This window comes from Apium graveolens, chromosome 5, assembly GCF_009905375.1.
Source record: "Apium graveolens cultivar Ventura chromosome 5, ASM990537v1, whole genome shotgun sequence".
NCBI lineage: Eukaryota > Viridiplantae > Streptophyta > Magnoliopsida > Apiales > Apiaceae > Apium > Apium graveolens.
Genome location: NC_133651.1, coordinates 277,039,458 through 277,061,430, shown reverse-complemented (window position 1 = coordinate 277,061,430; position 21,973 = coordinate 277,039,458). Strand labels below are relative to the sequence as shown.

General features: G+C 33.9%; 1 long non-coding RNA gene across 1 annotated transcript; it reads left to right on the top strand.

Annotated features, from left to right (window-relative positions):
* Positions 1-777: 777 nt before the first annotated feature.
* Positions 778-16,597, top strand: LOC141659066 (uncharacterized). Its single transcript, XR_012549595.1, has 2 exons — positions 778-1,348; positions 16,288-16,597. It is a non-coding gene; the product is annotated as an uncharacterized LOC141659066 (long non-coding RNA).
* Positions 16,598-21,973: the final 5,376 nt, after the last annotated feature.

The following is a 21,973-nucleotide window of genomic DNA, read 5'->3' as shown; positions in this document are numbered from 1 at the left end:
ACTATTTATTGCTTGCTCCCGAATTTAATAATTTAATTTATTGCATTTATAGGTATTTTGTACAAAAAGCAGAAAAAGAGAAAAAGAAAAGAAAAATGTAAGAAGGGCAAAAGTGGAAGAAGAAAAAGAAGAAAAAGAAGAAAAGAAAAGAAAGGAAAAGAAAATGGGAGTTGGCTACATTAAAGGGTCAAGATTCTACCAACACACATGGCAAATATATGGCTTGAATTTAGCCAAACCCCTAAAACCCTAATTCTTATCCTATAAATACCCACATCCTTGTCTTGTAAACCACACCAAGTAGCACACCTAGAAGTAGCATATAGCTAACCTAGTATTTTCCATTTTTAGTAGTAGCCTCCTTTCCTTAAAAGTTGTAGATCTAATTTTGAAGTTGCAATCATTCTTCATCATTGTAAACACTCCATTTTATATTAATGCAAGTTTGTTCAATTTTATTAGCCTCTTTAATCTTTAAGCTATGATATCTTTTGTATCCAACAAGTAATAAGCTTGGGATATGAAATGAGCTAATTTAATTCTTGTTCTTAGATTTACTCTTATTTAGATAACATAACTTTAAGATTTAATTTTACATTAGCTAGCTTATTTATATTTTCAACTACATCCCTACGATTAATCAATTTATGTTGGGAATTTGGTTGATTAATTAAATTCTAATTTACTGTAGCTTAGCTTTTAATTAGTAAATTTTCAGCAGTAGTTTTAATTTTAAAATTCAGTTTCCAATTTATTTCTTTTATCATTCAAGTATTCCCCTGTTGCAAATCAAACCCACCTGTCAACCCCTTTTTCTTTCACTTGCAGCCTCGTTACTTTTCCAAACGCCAATTTCAATCTGTAAAATAATTTCAACCAAACCCTGCTCCCTCTTCTCTACAAATCTCCAAACTAAACTCTCATCTCCTTTTCCATTTTCAAATCGCAAAAAAAAACACCTTTTATCTAAGTTTCAGTCTTTGTTCACCGAGCCACCACCGAGTAGTGGCCGAGTCAGCACCGAGTTCGCCGAGTCACGGCTGTTTGCATCGTTTCCGAACCACAACACGTTTCTTGGTTGTTTTTTTTGAGTTTTCTGTTGAATTTGTAGCTTCGTGTTCAAGGTTTCGTTGTTTTCTTTGTCACTGAGTTGCGCAGCCGAGTTCGTGGCTGAGTCGCGGCGGCGAGTTAGGTCGAGTCAGTTGAGTGTAGCCCTTTCTTCTCCGCTAATTCGACTCACCCCCGAGTCCATGTCATCGCGAGTCGCGGGTTTCGTTTGATTCTTTATTGAGTTGTGTTTTGATCCCACCTTTGTTCTGCTACCAGCGAATCGCGGCGAGGTAACTCGGTTTTGTTAGAATTAATATTAATATAAATATTATTTCTATAGTTTACTTTAAAAGAAAAATCTAGAAAAATCTTCAAGACTTTTCAGTTTGTGACTTTTCACTTTGGAGCCTTTTTACCTCCTTGTATTAATGGTGTCTTTTGGCCATTCTTGGAGTTACAAGTTTGAGCTCTTATAAAAGGAGGTCTCCCCCTCATGTTTGCACACACAAAACAATTTTCCTCTCATATAGATATAAGTATATTTTTGGGCAATGATCAAGAGTGTTTTCAATCTATTTCTTTGTACTACACCAAAGAAATAGAAGTCGTGTAACCTTGGAGGTTGATTGCCAAGAGGCCGTGTGTACATAGCGGGGCAAATTCAACTTTAGGGCAGTGTTAATTCACGCCACGACTCCTTCATTCTCTCAAGTTCTTTTCGGTTTGCTCTCTTCTTTTCTTACATTCTAAAGTTGAATTTTGTGTTAGCATATATCTTATCTGCCACCATGAATTCCAATACTTTTATTCCTGATATGTCTAAATTAGACCCTTTTGATGGGAAAAATTATAAAATGTGGTCCGATAAGATGGAGTTTTTCTTGAGTCAAATTGGAGTAGATTATTGTCTCACTAAAGACTCAGCCCCTGAAAATTCTGGAAAAGATTTCGAGAAGGATAATAAGACTTGTCGTGGAATGTTATTGCATTATATGACATCTGCTTTATATTTAATCTATAGCAAGTCCTTAAAGGCCAAAGAAATTTTGGATGCTTTAAAAACCAAGTACGGTTCTGATGATTATGGGACTAAGAAATATGCATGTAGTCGTTGGCTAAATTTTCGTATGTCTGATGATAAGCCTGTTCTTCAACAAGTTCATGAGTATGAATATTTATATGCTGATATTATTGCTGAAGGAATGAAAATTTGTGAAATGTTTCAAGCTAATTGTCTTCTTGAAAAATTACCACCATCTTGGCAAACATATGTTCATTCTATGAAGCACAAACAGAAGGACTTCACTCTGCAAGAGTTAGTGTCTCACATCAAGATTGAGGAACAAAATCGAATTCAAACAAATGAAACAACACTTGGTCATTCTTCATTTACTGCTAATCTTGTTGAGTCAAAAGATGCAGGTCATACGAAAGGACCAAAAGGTAAAGGTCCAAATCAGTTCCATGGCACTAAAATGAAAAATAAGAACTTCAAAGGGAGAAGGCAGTTTAAAGGAAATTGCTTCACTTGTGGAAAATTCGGGCATGCCGCAAAGGAGTGTAGGCAAGGAAAGGGACCTGGTTCAAAAACAAAGGAAGACAAATCTCAGACTCAGGCCAATCTCACTGAAGAAATCATAGCTGCTGTTGTATCTGAAGTAAATTTGGTGAGCAATATTTCTGAATGGGTGGTGGATACCGGTGCAACTCGTCATATTTGTTCAAATAAGGATATGTTCCAGGACTATGATAAAGCATCTGATGGAGAATGTGTCTTCATGGGGAACTCAAGCACTGTGAGTATACTTGGAAAGGGAAAGGTTTCTCTTAAACTTACTTCTGGAAAAACTATTGCTTTGCATAATGTTTTGCATGTCCCTGATATTCGTAGAAACCTGATTTCTGGAGCCTTATTGAACAAAACTGGTATTAAATTAACCTTTGAATCGATAAACTTGTTCTTACTAAAAATGGTGATTTTGTGGGCAAAGGCTTTTGTAATGGTGGGCTGTTTGTACTTGATATTTTGACTGATAATAAAATTGCTACTGCTTCTGCTTATATTGCTGAATCTGTTACCTTATGGCATGCTAGACTGGGTCACGTAAATGTTGCTTCTGTGAAAAGGCTTAAACAACTTAGGCTAATCCCTGAATTCAGCAATACATCTTTTGATAAATGTGAAGTATGTGTTGAAGCAAAGCACCCTAAAAAGGCCTTTAATAAAATCGGAAACCGGTCTTCGACATTGCTTGAATTAATTCACAGTGATTTAGGTGACTTTAAGAACACTATGAGTAGAGGAGGTAAACGTTATTATATTACTTTTGTGGATGACTTTTCACGATTCACCAAGCTCTACTTGTTGAGTTCGAAAGATGAGGCCGAAGAAAAATTTCTTATTTATAAGGCTGAAGTTGAGAAACAATTGAATAAAAATATTAAAAGGTTAAGAACAGATAGGGGTGGTGAATATGATGGAGCAACTCTAAAGAAATTCTGTGAACTTAATGGGATTATTCACGAGGTTACAGCACCATATACGCCTGAACAAAATGGGGTAGCTGAACGAAAAAATAGAACTCTTAAAGATATGATGAATGCTATGCTTATCAGTTCAGGAATGCCTTCTAATATGTGGGGTGAAGCTATTTTATATGCTTGCTATGTGCTTAATCGTGTGCCGCATAAAAAATCTGATAAAACTCCTTATGAATTATGGAAGGGTTTCGCGCCCAACTTGAGTTACCTTAAAGTGTGGGGGTGTTTGGGAAAAATTGGGCTCCCAGATTTTCAAAGAAGTAAAATTGGTCCCAAGACTGTTGATGGTAGTTTTGTTGGTTTTAATGGTGGTGCATATAGACTTATTCTTAAAGATGCATATGGTTTTGGTCCATTTAAAGAGTCAAGAGACGTTGAATTTTTTGAGCATATTTTTCCTATGAAAGCTAATGTGCAATCATGTTTAGCATCTGGATCTTCTTCATCAGTGTCACATCATAATATTACATCTACCGATGCAAATCATGAGCCTAGAAGGAGTAAAAGAGCTAGAGTCGAGACTAGCTTTGGACCTGATTTTCTAACTACTTTTTTGACTGAAAAAGAGTTTGTAGGTTAGTAGGAGATAAATGTTTTCATTCTTGAAGAAGACCCTAAAACCTATGAGGAGGCTATGAGATCAATTGATTCTAATTTTTGGCGAGAGGCTATTAATAGTGAAATTGAGTCCATTATGAATAATAATACTTGGGTTTTATGTGATCTTCCTCGAGGTTGTAAAGCACTGGGAAGCAGGTGGATTTTTAAAAAGAAATATAAATCTGATGGATCAATTGAAAAATACAAAGCCAGGTTAGTGGTTGGTGGACATCGACAAAAGAAAGGTGTTGATTTCTTTGATACTTACTCTCCCGTAGCAAATATTTCCACCATTAGAGCCTTAATAGCTCTTGCATCTATTCATAATCTCATTGTGCATCAAATGGACGTGAAGACTGCCTTTTTAAATGGAGATTTAAATGAGGAGATATACATGAAGCAACCAGAAGGATGTGTTGTCCCGGGATATGAAGACAAGGTATGTCGGCTTATAAGATCATTGTATGGCCTCAGACAAGCTCCGAAAGACTGGTATGAAAAATTTCATCAAACTATCATCTCTGATGGCTTCCAAGTAAATGATTCTGATGCATGTGTTTATTCTAAATTTGATCAATTTGGTTGTGTGATCATATGTCTATATGTTGATGATATGTTAATTTTTGGTACCAATATTGATATGGTAAATACTAGCAAGGCCTTCCTAAGTTCCTGTTTTGATATGAAGGATTTAGGAGAGGCAGATGTGATTCTTGGCATAAAAATTACTAGGAATTCATATGGGTTGTCGTTAAACCAGTCTCATTATGTTGAGAAAATTTTAAAGAAATTTAATCAATTTGATTGTACCCCTGTGAAGACACCATATGATCCTAGTATTCATTTGAAAAAGAATAAAGGTCATAGTGTTTCCCAAGAAGAGTATGCCAAGATAATTGGAAGTGTGATGTTTTTGATGAATCATACCAGGCCTGATATAGCATATGCTGTTAGTAGACTGAGTAGATACACTCACAATCCTAATCGTGATCATTGGGGTGCTTTGATTAGATTGTTGAAGTATTTAAAGGGTACTATAAATTGGGGTTTGCATTATCAAAGAAGTCCTCATGTTTTGGAAGGATATTGTGATGCAAATTGGGTGTCGGATAATGATGAGATTCAATCTACTAGTGGTTATGTATTCACTCTTGCTGGAGCTGCTATATCTTGGAAATCTTCAAAACAAACTTGTCATGCTAAATCCACACAAGAATCAGAGTTTATTGCGTTGGAGTTGGCTGGTCAAGAAGCTGAATGGCTAAGATGTTTACTTGCTGATATTCCTTTGTGGGGGAAGCCAGCTCCATCAGTTTCAATGCATTGTGACTCACAAGCTGCAATGGGACTAGCGAATAATCAACTCTACAATGGGAAGAAAAGACATATTCGCTTGAGGCATGCTATAATTCGAAGTCTGATCAGAAATAATGTGATATCACTCGAGTATGTAAAATCAGAGAGGAATATTGCAGATCCTCTCACCAAAGGCCTTTGTAGAAAATTAGTGTTGGAGTCAGCACAAGGAATGGGTTTAAAGCCTATTGTGGAGTGAATTATGATGGACACCCATCTTAAACTTGTTTAAGTTCAATGGGTCAAACGAAATCATAAAAGAACTCATGTTTATATACTACTACCATTCCTATTAATAAAGTGATGTAGTATTTTTATTATTGTCACATGTGTTAGGATGAGCTAATGCTCTTAATAAGTTCATAGTCTCGTAAGAGGTGGTTTGCGACAATACAAACTTGATGAACTTACCTATGTGAATGTGGGGCTATTGCCCAACTGTAACGCCCCCAAATCCGGGGTCAGAGGATTTGGTCGTCACTATAAAACCTCAATCCAAAATAACCTGTTTAATCAAATAATAAATGCCAGCAGAAGATATTTATCATTTATGACCCCAAACTAATCCAAGATCTTTTAAGGTTACAGTTCTAGAAACAAGATATCCAAATTCCACCAGTAAATTTTTTTCACTTTCTTTTAAAACTCTTTTCAATAATTCTCAACCTTAAAACTTAACCCGCTAGTATAACTTCGAAAAGAAGTATACTAGTCCCAAATACAATACACAATTATAATATAATATAATATAAACAACTTTACATAATAAAACTTACACTAGTCCGCAAACCCTGGACCAACCACCTTCGAAAAGCTTCTTCTTTGCTTCCTCGAATTACGCGGCTAAACAGCAAGCTAATCCTCACTGGAGGTTAAAATTTAAAAACAGGCAAGTATGAGCGGAAGAAATGCTCAGCAAGATCATTATAGCATATATATAGTCGTTTTGATATAAAACAGACATCTGCATTAGCGCAGAACATTTAAAATCATAATTGCTGAATCATAAAACTTTAGTTGAGGAATCCCAGAATTAATTTCTTAATTGTATTCAAAACTATTTTGATATTTTTGAGCGAAATGCTTCAGCACTACTTTGAATCTTGACGAGAATAAAACTCGTAAAAAAAGTGTTTACGGAAATATCGTAAACAATTCTAACATGAAACAATGATTATGGATTGAATCGTAAACTTTACTCAAAACTCAACTCTTAATATTAATACTTATTTTGTTGTCATATCAAATTAGATATCAATACGAACTTTGATGCTCACAACACCCATACTGAAATCAACATCAATCATCTATACTAATACCATCTTTGATATTTAACAACAAACTAAGGATCCTCAAAATCAGAAACTGAATCAAAACCACATTTCATCTTTTATCCGAAAATAAAATACTTAATAAATCATTCCTTGTAAGATGTCAAAATCAATATAATAATTTCGATTGGAACCAAATTATGCACTATGCTGTTCCTGATGATCAGTCATGAAACAGCACCGGTATCCCGCAGTATACCGTAAATATAGGTACTACCCGTATCCCGAAGACATACGGTACCTATAGGGCGCCAGAAAAAGGCATAACTAGTCTTGTAAGATATTACACTTCTGTATTGCACTTCCGTATAATAGCTCACGCTGGACCGGTGCCTCGGCCTCTTACGCTACCAGTAACCATCAAATCTCAAAACCTTTTATTGAAAAGGGGTCATAATACTCGACACCCGAAATAATTTTATTCCCCCATTAACTTGGGTAGGAATATTCACAACCAAATCACTTTTCTCAAAATCCAAAACATTTATAAATCCAGAAATTGGATAAGTAAAATCACTTGACTATTCTGAATATAGTATAGCAGATGAGTATTTGCATAAACAGAATTATTTAATTCAGCGATATGTAAAACATTTATCTATTCCGAACAGAGAATAGGGAAAACAATACTTGCATAATATAATTCGAAATAAACGTCACTTGAATGATAAGTGAAGTCAGGGGTACTTGCCTTTGGGTTTTAAGCAGTTAGTCACACTCGCAAAACCACATCTATTCTGACATTCTGTCTCAAAACATCACCGTCTTTCTTTTCAACACTTCACCGATATGCTGTTCCTGCGATTGCTAGAAGCCAGATACCCAATACCATTCCATCTCATTCTTTATCCAACGTCTTGTCCTGATCAACTCGAATGATCCGCATCTATAATTAAAAGATACAACTTTAATTGTCTAATCGATAACCACTCGACGAACTACGCGTCAAAAGCCTATCGTCTACCCATACGATAGCCCACACACAAGGAAAACAGTCAAACACAAGACTTATGACCCACATATACACGTAATTCACATAGCACATAAGCACATAACTCATATATCACATAATTCATATCACATAAGACTCGGTTCATCAGAAGGGTCGACTCGATATGATTAAAACTGAAATCGGGTCAAAAAATATGATTTATCTATGAATAATCGACTCAGAATCATTCGTAAAACAAGCGACCTTTCAAAACAAAAGAATTTGGGTCTCGAAAGTATTTTTAATGAAAGCGGAATATTTTTCTGAGTCTGTACGCGTTCGTTTCGTATTAAACGGACAAACGGTTTATTTAATATGAATTTTTGAACATTTTTCGGAATAAAAACGATCTCCGAATCATTTAATAATAAAATTATAGGGTTCAAACACCCTAAAATAATTTTATAAGATTTATCGAGCCTGAAAAATAATTTAAAATAATATTTTAAAGCTCGAACTATTTTTCAGGATTTTTAAATCAATAATAAATAATTAAATATAATTATTAAATCAATTAAAATCAATTAATAATTAATTAAGTTAATTAATCAATTAATATTAAATTAATCAATTAATTAAAATAATTAAGAACTAATTAAAATTAATTAATAAAACAAATCAGATTTATTTTTGAATTAAGAATGAATTTTGAAATTTAAAATAAAGATTTTAGGAATAAAACATGAATTTTGAATAAATATTAAAAAGAAAAAGGCAGAAACAGATTTAAGTTTTTGGGGTTGGAATTTTGAAGATCAAAGGGTGGCTGTGGGGGTAAGGGACAACCGGAGTTCAGGATGAACTCGGCCGGAATCTGGGGAATGTGCCCAGAAACCGGCGAGTTTTACCCGGTTCCGGCGAACCCCAAAACCCACCAAACACACACGGTTTAGTACCGATTTTAACAGGAAATCAATCGTTATATCTCCAGAAATCCAGAAAACTGTATAACACTAACACACGATCATTAAAACACAGAAACCGATCAAAACCAGCCACTTCTTCCATTAACGCCGACGAACTCCGGCCACAACTGAAATCCTCCGTTTCTGAACCAAATTCGATGATTTAAATCCCAAATTAACGTTTAAACTATCTATAATCTATTCAAGACATCAAGGACAATCAAAAACTCAAGATTAAACTGAAAATTCGAACTAAAAAAAATCAAAAATATAAAACTCGACTGTATCATTCCCGAATTCAAACACTACAATTTTATACGTAATTCGACTAGAAATCATCATATAAAACTACTTATAACATCAAAACAATCAAACAATCATCAGAATTCAAAACCCCAATTTCGAATCATGAACCCTAAAAACGAATTCACAGAATATCCAACCTTAAATTATGATTTTTGTACCAAAAGATCGGCCTCTTCAAGGGCTTCAAATCGGTTATTCGAGCATCAAGATTGGATTAGTACAACTCTCAAAATCACTGGATTTGTGTTGAGAACAAAATTAAACCCCCACTTATGTTCATCCAACTTTTGTTTTTAATGAATTAAAAATGAAATAAAATAAACAATTTAGGCTATTTATATTTATGGAATATTGGATCGTTCTGGATCGTTTTGGATCATTAAATTAGTTGCTTAGCCACTAAGTAACTACAAAAACGATACAATTCAATACCAGAATTGGATAATTATCAAAACCGAGCTTTTTATAAAACATTATATACGAGAATAATATAAAAATATCCCGTCTCTCGAAAATACGGTTTTTATTGATTACCGAAATAACTATCGTATCGAAAATCTTGCGCCGGGCCGCGCACGGGTTAAACCGTAATCCGGATTGAAAAAGTCAAAACACGAAAAAGGTCCGGAATTACCAGATTAGGTTAGGAAGGAGTTTTCGGAAGAGTTTCGGGTTGTAAAAACGCAAAAACGGTTGAAGTCGGACGATTCCCGGCTTTATAAAATAATTTTGGTAATTATTCAGAAAATAATTAATAATTCATAAATTAATATAAAATAATCTAACAGTCCAAAAATTACCAGAAAAATATCACAATTATCTATATTTTATTCTGAACATATAAAAATTCAAATACTCAAATAATATCACATCTAAACACCCATATATCAATTTCACTTATCAGATAATTCACCAAAATTCACATAAAATCACATAAATAATCCCAAATAATTATAATAATAATATTTGAAAATATGGGACATTACAATCTACCCTCCTTATAAGGATTCCGTCCTCGGAATCAGCAGAAGACAACACTTAGGGTTTTCTAACCAACTTTCCATTTCCAAATAACCTCAATTTTTCATAATCTTAAACAAATCTTGTATTCTTTGTATAATAAAACTTTTATAGGAACTTTGTTGTGCACCACTGTTCCATTCACACCTCTTGATCAATTCTTCAATAGAATCACTTTTACTGATCGCGAGAAAGAAGAATAGAGAGAAAGATAGAGGGAAGAAAAGAAAGAGAAAGATAGAGAAATAAAGAAACAGAATGACTTCGCTATACACCCCTGATATTTTAATCGCATTGCAATCCACTGTTGCTCTTGATAATCCCATCACATAACCCTGCTTTGACTTGACCAGGATAACTCAGCTTAACTTGATTGGCATACCTTCGAATATTTGGAATGATAAAATCATGGAGTTTCAAAAAGAAAAGTATCTGATACCATAACGGGACCAAAATCTGAATTTGAGAAAAAAAACATTGTTGAAATAAGAGAATAACTGAGAGATCAATATAACCAAACGAACTTGGTATTGCGTGTCCAAATTAAGACACTACTAAAGGTTGTTAACCTTCATGTATTCACAACACACACAAGTGATGGCGTCCCATCCAACTCCTATCACACAGACAGGTATACCTTGTGTCCCCTATAGATAGGGTTGTTCATCTCAGTCAGAATAAAAGAATATCAAAGGAATTCAAAATCAAATGAATAAAACTGAAAAGATTTCAAAACTGATATTTCTGAAGGAAATGAAATCCAGAGAACAAAATTCTGGCACCAAAATGAGCAAGTGGTGTCACATCACCAAGAAACTATCCACCAAATAAGAAAAGTGGAAGTTAAATATTCATAACTTAGCAGAGCCATCAAAACCTGAAAAATAGGCTTCATGACAACCTCTGGCACATTTAAAACATAGTTATGATTGAAAATGAGTGGTAGGGAATATATCCTCTAACAGATATCCCTTTTTGAGAGAAGCCAAAAGAAATTATAGAAAGAGAAGGTATTGCCAAAGTCTTAATATTTATCTTGAATTTGAACTCTTCTGTTGACTCGTCATCCGATTCTAGATACTTCTTCATATTCTAAGGATATAGATAATATCCATCGTCGTCGAATCGTAGTCTCGGAAGATTCCACAATAGAAATTTGCAGCTTCCCGGAGTTCCATCCAGTTCAGCACAATCATCTCAAACGAATGCGCCTATCTTAACTTATTCGTTGGTACTATATCCAATAGTCCAACAGGAACTCGATATGAGCTCAAACGTCCTCACATAGCTATACACACTCCTACACACTCTCGTTTCTAGTTTACTATAACCTCAGCTCTGATACCAACCTGTAACGCCCCCAAATCCGGGGTCAGAGGATTTGGTCGTCACTATAAAACCTCAATCCAAAATAACCTGTTTAATCAAATAATAAATGCCAGCAGAAGATATTTATCATTTATGACCCCAAACTAATCCAAGATCTTTTAAGGTTACAGTTCTAGAAACAAGATATCCAAATTCCACCAGTAAATTTTTTTCACTTTCTTTTAAAACTCTTTTCAATAATTCTCAACCTTAAAACTTAACCCGCTAGTATAACTTCGAAAAGAAGTATACTAGTCCCAAATACAATACACAATTATAATATAATATAATATAAACAACTTTACATAATAAAACTTACACTAGTCCGCAAACCCTGGACCAACCACCTTCGAAAAGCTTCTTCTTTGCTTCCTCGAATTACGCGGCTAAACAGCAAGCTAATCCTCACTGGAGGTTAAAATTTAAAAACAGGCAAGTATGAGCGGAAGAAATGCTCAGCAAGATCATTATAGCATATATATAGTCGTTTTGATATAAAACAGACATCTGCATTAGCGCAGAACATTTAAAATCATAATTGCTGAATCATAAAACTTTAGTTGAGGAATCCCAGAATTGATTTCTTAATTGTATTCAAAACCATTTTGATATTTTTGAGCGAAATGCTTCAGCACTACTTTGAATCTTGACGAGAATAAAACTCGTAAAAAAAGTGTTTACGGAAATATCGTAAACAATTCTAACATGAAACAATGATTATGGATTGAATCATAAACTTTACTCAAAACTCAACTCTTAATATTAATACTTATTTTGTTGTCATATCAAATTAGATATCAATACGAACTTTGATGCTCACAACACCCATACTGAAATCAACATCAATCATCTATACTAATACCATCTTTGATATTTAACAACAAACTAAGTATCCTCAAAATCAGAAACTGAATCAAAACCACATTTCATCTTTTATCCAAAAATAAAATACTTAATAAATCATTCCTTGTAAGATGTCAAAATCAATATAATAATTTCGATTGGAACCAAATTATGCACTATGCTGTTCCTGATGATCAGTCATGAAACAGCACCGGTATCCCGCAGTATACCGTAAATATAGGTACTACCCGTATCCCGAAGACATACGGTACCTATAGGGCGCCAGAAAAAGGCATAACTAGCCTTGTAAGATATTACACTTCTGTATTGCACTTCCGTATAATAGCTCACGCTGGACCGGTGCCTCGGCCTCTTACGCTACCAGTAACCATCAAATCTCAAAACCTTTTATTGAAAAGGGGTCATAATACTCGACACCCGAAATAATTTTATTCCCCCATTAACTTGGGTAGGAATATTCACAACCAAATCACTTTTCTCAAAATCCAAAACATTTATAAATCCAGAAATTGGATAAGTAAAATCACTTGACTATTCTGAATATAGTATAGCAGATGAGTATTTGCATAAACAGAATTATTTAATTCAGCGATATGTAAAACATTTATCTATTCCGAACAGAGAATAGGGAAAACAATACTTGCATAATATAATTCGAAATAAACGTCACTTGAATGATAAGTGAAGTCAGGGGTACTTGCCTTTGGGTTTTAAGCAGTTAGTCACACTCGCAAAACCACATCTATTCTGACATTCTGTCTCAAAACATCACCGTCTTTCTTTTCAACACTTCACCGATATGCTGTTCCTGCGATTGCTAGAAGCCAGATACCCAATACCATTCCATCTCATTCTTTATCCAACGTCTTGTCCTGATCAACTCGAATGATCCGCATCTATAATTAAAAGATACAACTTTAATTGTCTAATCGATAACCACTCGACGAACTACGCGTCAAAAGCCTATCGTCTACCCATACGATAGCCCACACACAAGGAAAATAGTCAAACACAAGACTTATGACCCACATATACACGTAATTCACATAGCACATAAGCACATAACTCATATATCACATAATTCATATCACATAAGACTCGGTTCATCAGAAGGGTCGACTCGATATGATTAAAACTGAAATCGGGTCAAAAAATATGATTTATCTATGAATAATCGACTCAGAATCATTCGTAAAACAAGCGACCTTTCAAAACAAAAGAATTTGGGTCTCGAAAGTATTTTTAATGAAAGCGGAATATTTTTCTGAGTCTGTACGCGTTCGTTTCGTATTAAACGGACAAACGGTTTATTTAATATGAATTTTTGAACATTTTTCGGAATAAAAACGATCTCCGAATCATTTAATAATAAAATTATAGGGTTCAAACACCCTAAAATAATTTTATAAGATTTATCGAGCCTGAAAAATAATTTAAAATAATATTTTAAAGCTCGAACTATTTTTCAGGATTTTTAAATCAATAATAAATAATTAAATATAATTATTAAATCAATTAAAATCAATTAATAATTAATTAAGTTAATTAATCAATTAATATTAAATTAATCAATTAATTAAAATAATTAAGAACTAATTAAAATTAATTAATAAAACAAATCAGATTTATTTTTGAATTAAGAATGAATTTTGAAATTTAAAATAAAGATTTTAGGAATAAAACATGAATTTTGAATAAATATTAAAAAGAAAAAGGCAGAAACAGATTTAAGTTTTTGGGGTTGGGATTTTGAAGATCAAAGGGTGGCTGTGGGGGTAAGGGACAACCGGAGTTCAGGATGAACTCGGCCGGAATCTGGGGAATGTGCCCAGAAACCGGCGAGTTTTACCCGGTTCCGGCGAACCCCAAAACCCACCAAACACACACGGTTTAGTACCGATTTTAACAGGAAATCAATCGTTATATCTCCAGAAATCCAGAAAACTGTATAACACTAACACACGATCATTAAAACACAGAAACCGATCAAAACCAGCCACTTCTTCCATTAACGCCGACGAACTCCGGCCACAACTGAAATCCTCCGTTTCTGAACCAAATTCGATGATTTAAATCCCAAATTAACGTTTAAACTATCTATAATCTATTCAAGACATCAAGGACAATCAAAAACTCAAGATTAAACTGAAAATTCGAACTAAAAAAATCAAAAATATAAAACTCGACTGTATCATTCCCGAATTCAAACACTACAATTTTATACATAATTCGACTAGAAATCATCATATAAAACTACTTATAACATCAAAACAATCAAACAATCATCAGAATTCAAAACCCCAATTTCGAATCATGAACCCTAAAAACGAATTCACAGAATATCCAACCTTAAATTATGATTTTTGTACCAAAAGATCGGCCTCTTCAAGGGCTTCAAATCGGTTATTCGAGCATCAAGATTGGATTAGTACAACTCTCAAAATCACTGGATTTGTGTTGAGAACAAAATTAAACCCCCACTTATGTTCATCCAACTTTTGTTTTTAATGAATTAAAAATGAAATAAAATAAACAATTTAGGCTATTTATATTTATGGAATATTGGATCGTTCTGGATCATTTTGGATCATTAAATTAGTTGCTTAGCCACTAAGTAACTACAAAAACGATACAATTCAATACCAGAATTGGATAATTATCAAAACCGAGCTTTTTATAAAACATTATATACGAGAATAATATAAAAATATCCCGTCTCTCGAAAATACGGTTTTTATTGATTACCGAAATAACTATCGTATCGAAAATCTTGCGCCGGGCCGCGCACGGGTTAAACCGTAATCCGGATTGAAAAAGTCAAAACACGAAAAAGGTCCGGAATTACCAGATTAGGTTAGGAAGGAGTTTTCGGAAGAGTTTCGGGTTGTAAAAACGCAAAAACGGTTGAAGTCGGACGATTCCCGGCTTTATAAAATAATTTTGGTAATTATTCAGAAAATAATTAATAATTCATAAATTAATATAAAATAATCTAACAGTCCAAAAATTACCAGAAAAATATCACAATTATCTATATTTTATTCTGAACATATAAAAATTCAAATACTCAAATAATATCACATCTAAACACCCATATATCAATTTCACTTATCAGATAATTCACCAAAATTCACATAAAATCACATAAATAATCCCAAATAATTATAATAATAATATTTGAAAATATGGGACATTACACCAACCCCTTATGAGAGTCCTTTGGCGAAGGACCTCTAGAGCGTTCACGAAAATCCAGGTACAATGTGGGGGCACTTATATAAAAATATAATTTACGAAATCACTTCTTGATTTGAGAAAGGTTAAAGTGCGCAAATATGTTTTCACTAACTTCCGTGAGAGGTTCAAGGATTTTTCTACCTCACATGGTTTTGAGGCATGTTTGTATGCACCGGTATCAATTCAAGTCCACAAGACATTGGTGCTTAAGAAACCGACTATCCATTGCCCATTAAATTACTTAAATTATTTTTCTTTTGCAGCATGTGGGGGAATGTTAGAATTAATATTAATATAAATATTATTTCTATAGTTTGCTTTAAAAGAAAAATCTAGAAAAATCTTCAAGACTTTTCAGTTTGTGACTTTTCACTTTGGAGCCTTTTTACCTCCTTGTATTAATGGTGTCTTTTGGCCATTCTTGGAGTTACAAGTTTGAGCTCTTATAAAAGGAGGTATCCCCCTCATGTTTGCACACACAAAACAATTTTCCTCTCATATAGATATAGGTATATTTTTGGGCAATGATCAAGAGTGTTTTCAATCTATTTCTTTGTACTACACCAAAGAAATAGAAGTCGTGTAACCTTGGAGGTTGATTGCCAAGAGGCCGTGTGTACGTAGCGGGGCAAATTCAACTTTAGGGCAGTGTTAATTCACGCCACGACTCCTTCATTCTCTCAAGTTCTTTTCGGTTTGCTCTCTTCTTTTCTTACAGGTTTGACCGAGTTCGAATTTTAGAACCACTGTTGTCGAGTTTATGTCTAGAACCGAGCTCTGCAAATAGGATATAGAGTCGAGTTTGTCTTGCTGTTTGTTTTTCAATGTATTGATTCTTCTGTTGGCGAGTTTAGACTGAGTGTGTGTTTGAGTTAACTTGCCGATTTGTATTGTTTGAGTTGTTTTATTTTCTGTATCCAAGCAGTCTGTTGTATTGTTTGAACGAGTTTTTGTTTGAATAAGTTTTGAGAGTTTTCTGCGAATGTTTGAAGTTGTTTTGTCTGAGTAATTATTTTTAGTTTTTACAATTGTTACAGGGTAGTGTTTGAGATTAATGGGTTGTTGGTTTGATTTTATTTAGTTAAAATAGTGGCTGAATGAGCGATTGTTTGGTCTTTGGTTAGCTGGTTGTACCAACACTTTATGTCCGGTTTTCTAAAATAAATTTTGATAATAATTAATTATTTAGACTTTCTTAATAATTTTCTAGGGATAATTAGTAGTAAATAACTAGATTAAGTAATTAGTATTTAGAATAATTTTAGATTAATTTTCTCTTAAGATTTGTAGTTAATAATAATTTGTAGATAAATCATCCTTTTGTAAGTAAATTTTCTAGTTCGAATTAATTTAGAAATTAAGGAGTTCGAGAAATTTATAGTCCTTGTGGAACGAATCTCAAAATATTAAAATGAAATTTGTGCGCTTGTAATTAAAATGTTTACTTTTGGCACATCAGATGTCAAGTGTGCATTTCTCAATGGAGAACTTGAAGAGGAAGTCTATGTTGAACAACCACCAGGATTTGTGGATCCTAAACATCCTGACTATGTTTACAGACTTGATAAAACACTCTATGGACTGAAGCAAGCACCTAGAGTATAGTATGAAATCATTGCTCAGTTTCTACTTGAAAGTGGATCCAAAAGAGGTACAATATATAAAACCTTATTTTATCTGAATAAAGGTAAAGATTTGCTTTTAGTTCAAATTAATGTGGATGATATCATTTTTGGATGAACTAATCAAACACTGTGTGATAAGTTTTCAAAGTTGATGCAATCAAGATATCAGATGAGTATGATGGGAGAGATGAGCTATTTCCTAGGCTTGCAAATTAAACAGACTGATAATGGCATCTATTTAATCAGTCCAAGTACACAAAGAATCTACTGAAGAGGTTTAATATGCAAGAAAGTGCAACTGCAAGTACTCCTATGGCAACTGCTACAAAACTTAATCCTCATGAAGGTACAGCAGTTGATGTCACAAGCTACAGAGGTATGATTGGTTCTCTTTTATACCTAACTGCTAGTAGGCCATACATTATGTTTGCCACTTGTTTGTGTGCAAGATTTCAGGCAAATCCAAGGGAGCCACATCTAATTGCAGTAAAGAGAATTTTCAGATACCTCAAGAGACTGTTTCACTTGGACTCTGGTATGCAAGGGAAGCTGATTTTGCATTATGTGGTTATTCAGATGCTGAATTTGCTGGATGCAAAATAGACAGGAAGAGTACATCATGAAGATGTCAGTCTTTGGGAGATAGAATAGTCTCATGGTTCAGCAAGAAGCAGAAATATATTTCAACTTCAACTGCTGAGGTTGAATATATTGCAGCTGGGAGTTGCTGTGCTCAGTTGTTATGGATGAGAAATCAGCTCATGGACTATGGATAATCATTTTCAAAAATTCCTATTTATTGTGATAATCAAAGTGTTATTTCTATGACAGGAAATCCGGTGCAACACTCTCTTACTAAACACATCAGTATCAGATATCACTTCATAAGAGAGCATGTCATGAAAGGAACCATAGAGCTTCATTTTGTTCCTATTGATCAGCAACTGACTGATATATTCACAAAGCCATTACCTGAAGCAACATTTACAAAGCTTGTAAATGAACTTGGTATGGTTAGTTGGGACAAATCAATTCCTTTCAATTTATATTTGATCAAATCCTGATGTATATTGATCAAATTCTTATATGTCCTAAATGCTGTTTTAGATATTAAGCCATGAATATTTGATGTATTTTATTTTATGCATACTGAATTAAGTGAATTTATTTGCTAATTGTGCATGTATGAATAAATATATCATTGTAATCATTACAAATCAGTCTAGGGAGACGCGCCTTAACAAGACATCTTTTGGCTAAAATATTAAGTTAACTCTTCACTTAATAATTGATCAGTCCCCTAGTCCTTTGATATTCCTTTGGCTATTTAACCGTCATTTCAGTTCAGTCATATCATCTCCTATTTTCACACAAAACGATCTTCTCTCTCTCATTTCTCACTATTTTCTCCTATCGCAAAAATGGTTCTTGTTAACATGTTCATGAACTTTGAGAACTTCAACATAGAGTTCAGTTGTGATGACTGGGAGCAGGAATGGCACATCACTGCCATTCCCGATGAGGTGTGGAACTTGGTTCCATAGGAGATTCGGACATATCTCCTGTTCTTTGAGATGGATTATCATCTCCATCTTGATCGCTTGGAAGAAGCACGGCGAAAGGCTCTTCTTCAGCAAGAATGGATCATCCGTCTTGCTGTGCTATTTATAAATAGTAGGAGGAACTAATCAACATCAACAACCTTAGTTCTTTGATTAAGACTGTTAAGGATGTTGATGTTCATCTTCTTAGACTAGGACTATCTTGTAATTTCTTTTGCATGTAATCTACAAATTTCATGAAACGTACTCTTATGATATATTAATGAAATTTCTTTTGATTGCAAGATTTAGTCTATGTTTATTTCACTCTGTATGCATGTGAATATTCTTATTGAAGCCTGTTAATCATTACATCATTCACTTAAAATGTATATCTTGATGATTATTTTGATTAAAATTGTGGTTTGCTAATAATTTGTGATGCTTTGACAAACAACTGTTGAATTCGAATTGACATATCCTGAGTTTGTCAAATCCTGACAGAAAAGAGGTCTCAAATAATGACGACAGATCAGCATGTTCTAATTCAGATAATTTGTAATAATTAATTTCTGAGTAGTTTTCTTGCTGCAATTAAGTGTCTCACTTAGTTAATGGTTAATGGTGGATTATCTGATAAACAAATTTCTACAGTTGTGTTTTGACAAATCTGTATGTATTTTGTCTTTCATTCCGTAATTTACTACACCGTCAAATTCTATTACTCAGTAATTGTTACCTATCCGAAGTCAAATTCACTAAATTACCTTCTTCATATGAATATGTTATTGTTAGGAATATGTTATGAACTTGATGATATATTATACAAAACACCTTAGTTGATTTAACTTAGTGAATTCTGTAGCACTCGACAGATGATCAAATATAGTCCCGACGGATGATTCAATATAGTCCCGGCGGATGATGATTTGACATCCATCGAGTGAGTAGCTTATGTAATAATAAGTATAGTAGCACATTTCTGCAAATAACTTTGTGTAGATTCTGTAGGAGCTTATGAGTCATGTTGACTACTAGTAGATATGCAGAATAGGTTGATTAATTGTAAATATGAGATGTCTTGTAATTTTGCAGGTGAAATGGACTCAAGTGTCAAATATCTACCCGACGGATGATCAACAAAGCTACCCGAAGGATGATCAACAAAACTACCCGACAGATAAAATGCATGTACCCGACGAATGATAAATTCAAATATTTTTGACAGTGACAACACAGTCACATATGTTGGGTGTTTGCAAAAGGAATGTGGCATCATGTTTAGTAGGAAATTGAGAACAAAGAAGCATTATGTTAGGTCACACACACACTGTAGAGGGGGTGAATACAGTGTATAGTACACTCAAATTGAACTTTAAGAACTTAAGTAACAGAAAACAAACTTTATTGAAACAATAAACTCTGTTACAGTATGGAACTGTTACCTCTCAGTGATGAACAATATCACGAGAGCTGCTAGGGTTACAATGAATAATCTTCTCGAATAATGATAACACTTATAGTGTAAACCCTATGTCTGTGTTTATATACTACACAGTTACAAGATAATCGCTAATTGATATGGAATATAATTCTGCTTCCTAAAATATATCAATCAGATATCTTTTCTTCCAAGTATTCCATTCTTCACGGAATTCCTTCTTCATGCATATCTCTTATTATGTTTATCTTGATCTTCTTTCCTTTAATCAGCTACTGTCCTTATCTGATCGTCCTTCAGCACTTAAGTTCTGATATCTATCTTCTGATGATTATCTCCTGATAACATAAGTACCGATATCCTTAAGTCCTGGCTTTCAGTATAAGTACTGATCAACAGTTAAGTACTGATTTATCCTGTTCAATTAAGATCTGAAAGCTAAACATAAAACATATTAGCCATGACATTATTAAATATATCTAATAATCTCCCCCAACTTGTAAATTAGCATAATATACAAGTTTAACAGATATTTGATGATGTCAAAAACATTAAGTACAAATGCATGAGAATTAGACTAGATAACTACAACTTACAGTTCTTAAAGCTTTACCAATATTCAACTTCTGATAACAACTTCAGTCTGTATAAATATCAGAATTTAAGCAGTTGTAGATCTTTGACTTGGCTTCATCATCTGATCTCTCTGATGTCAGGAGTTGTTCTGAGATAGTTCTTCAACAAACATTTCTCAGCATATCTGAGTTCATCAATCATTCTCCTTTTGACATCTTTAAACTTTGCAGTATCTTCACCAGTTTGTAAGATTGCAGCTCTGAGATCATTGATCTTTGCTTTTCTCAACTCCTGATCTAGTCTTATGACATAAGCTTTGTCAGACTCCAGATTGAATTCAAGTCCCTTAATACCAAGATATGTTCTGATCTATGCAGTATTAGGCTTCATATCAACAATATCACCATTGTGATCTCTGTACTTTGGAACATATGTGCTGTCAGACTTAACAGAATAAAGCCTTTTCTGTCTCTGAATCTGTTCTTTTAAGTAGTTTGCAGCAGTCCCTGTTATTCTGTCATCCACTTGAAGTAAGAAAAGTACATGCTCCAATTCTTCAAAATACTTCAATGGAATGGCATTTTGTCTTATATGATAAACCCTACCATCTGTCATGAAATACAACATGATGTATTCTTTCAAGTAGGTATGGTAAACCATCTGTACAGATTCCAGTTGATTCAATCTCTCAGGAGTTGCTCCAATACCTGGTTCACTCAAGGAAGTTGGATCATTGGTAGTGTTGTGTACTCTTCTTTCATCAGCACTTCCCAATCCAGTTTTATCTCTTGCTTCCTTTCCAGTAACTACTCTTGCTTCAAAACCACTTGCAGTAGTCTTCAAAGATTGAGTCTGTTTTGCTTTAGTGAATCCTGGTAGGAGTGTCTTTGATCTATCTTCTGATATCAAGTTAACTTGAGCTGTGTCAGAGGTTACTTGCTTCTTTGGAATATCAGAACTTACAATTTCTTGACTCTGAACAACTTGAGCCATGTCAGAGGTTGTTTTAAGAACTTTTCTTGAAATCAGAGCAAGATCATCTTTTTCATCAGTAATTTCTTCTTCCTCAGGAGGTACATAAACCTTGATAGGTTCACCAACCTTTTCTTTACCCTTGGATCTTGGATCTATCTGCGATTGTGATCTAGCCAATGTTGCTTCCGTATGTGTCCTTTCTTTGATCACAATGCCTTTGAGTTTTGGAAGTGACTTTTTACCAGA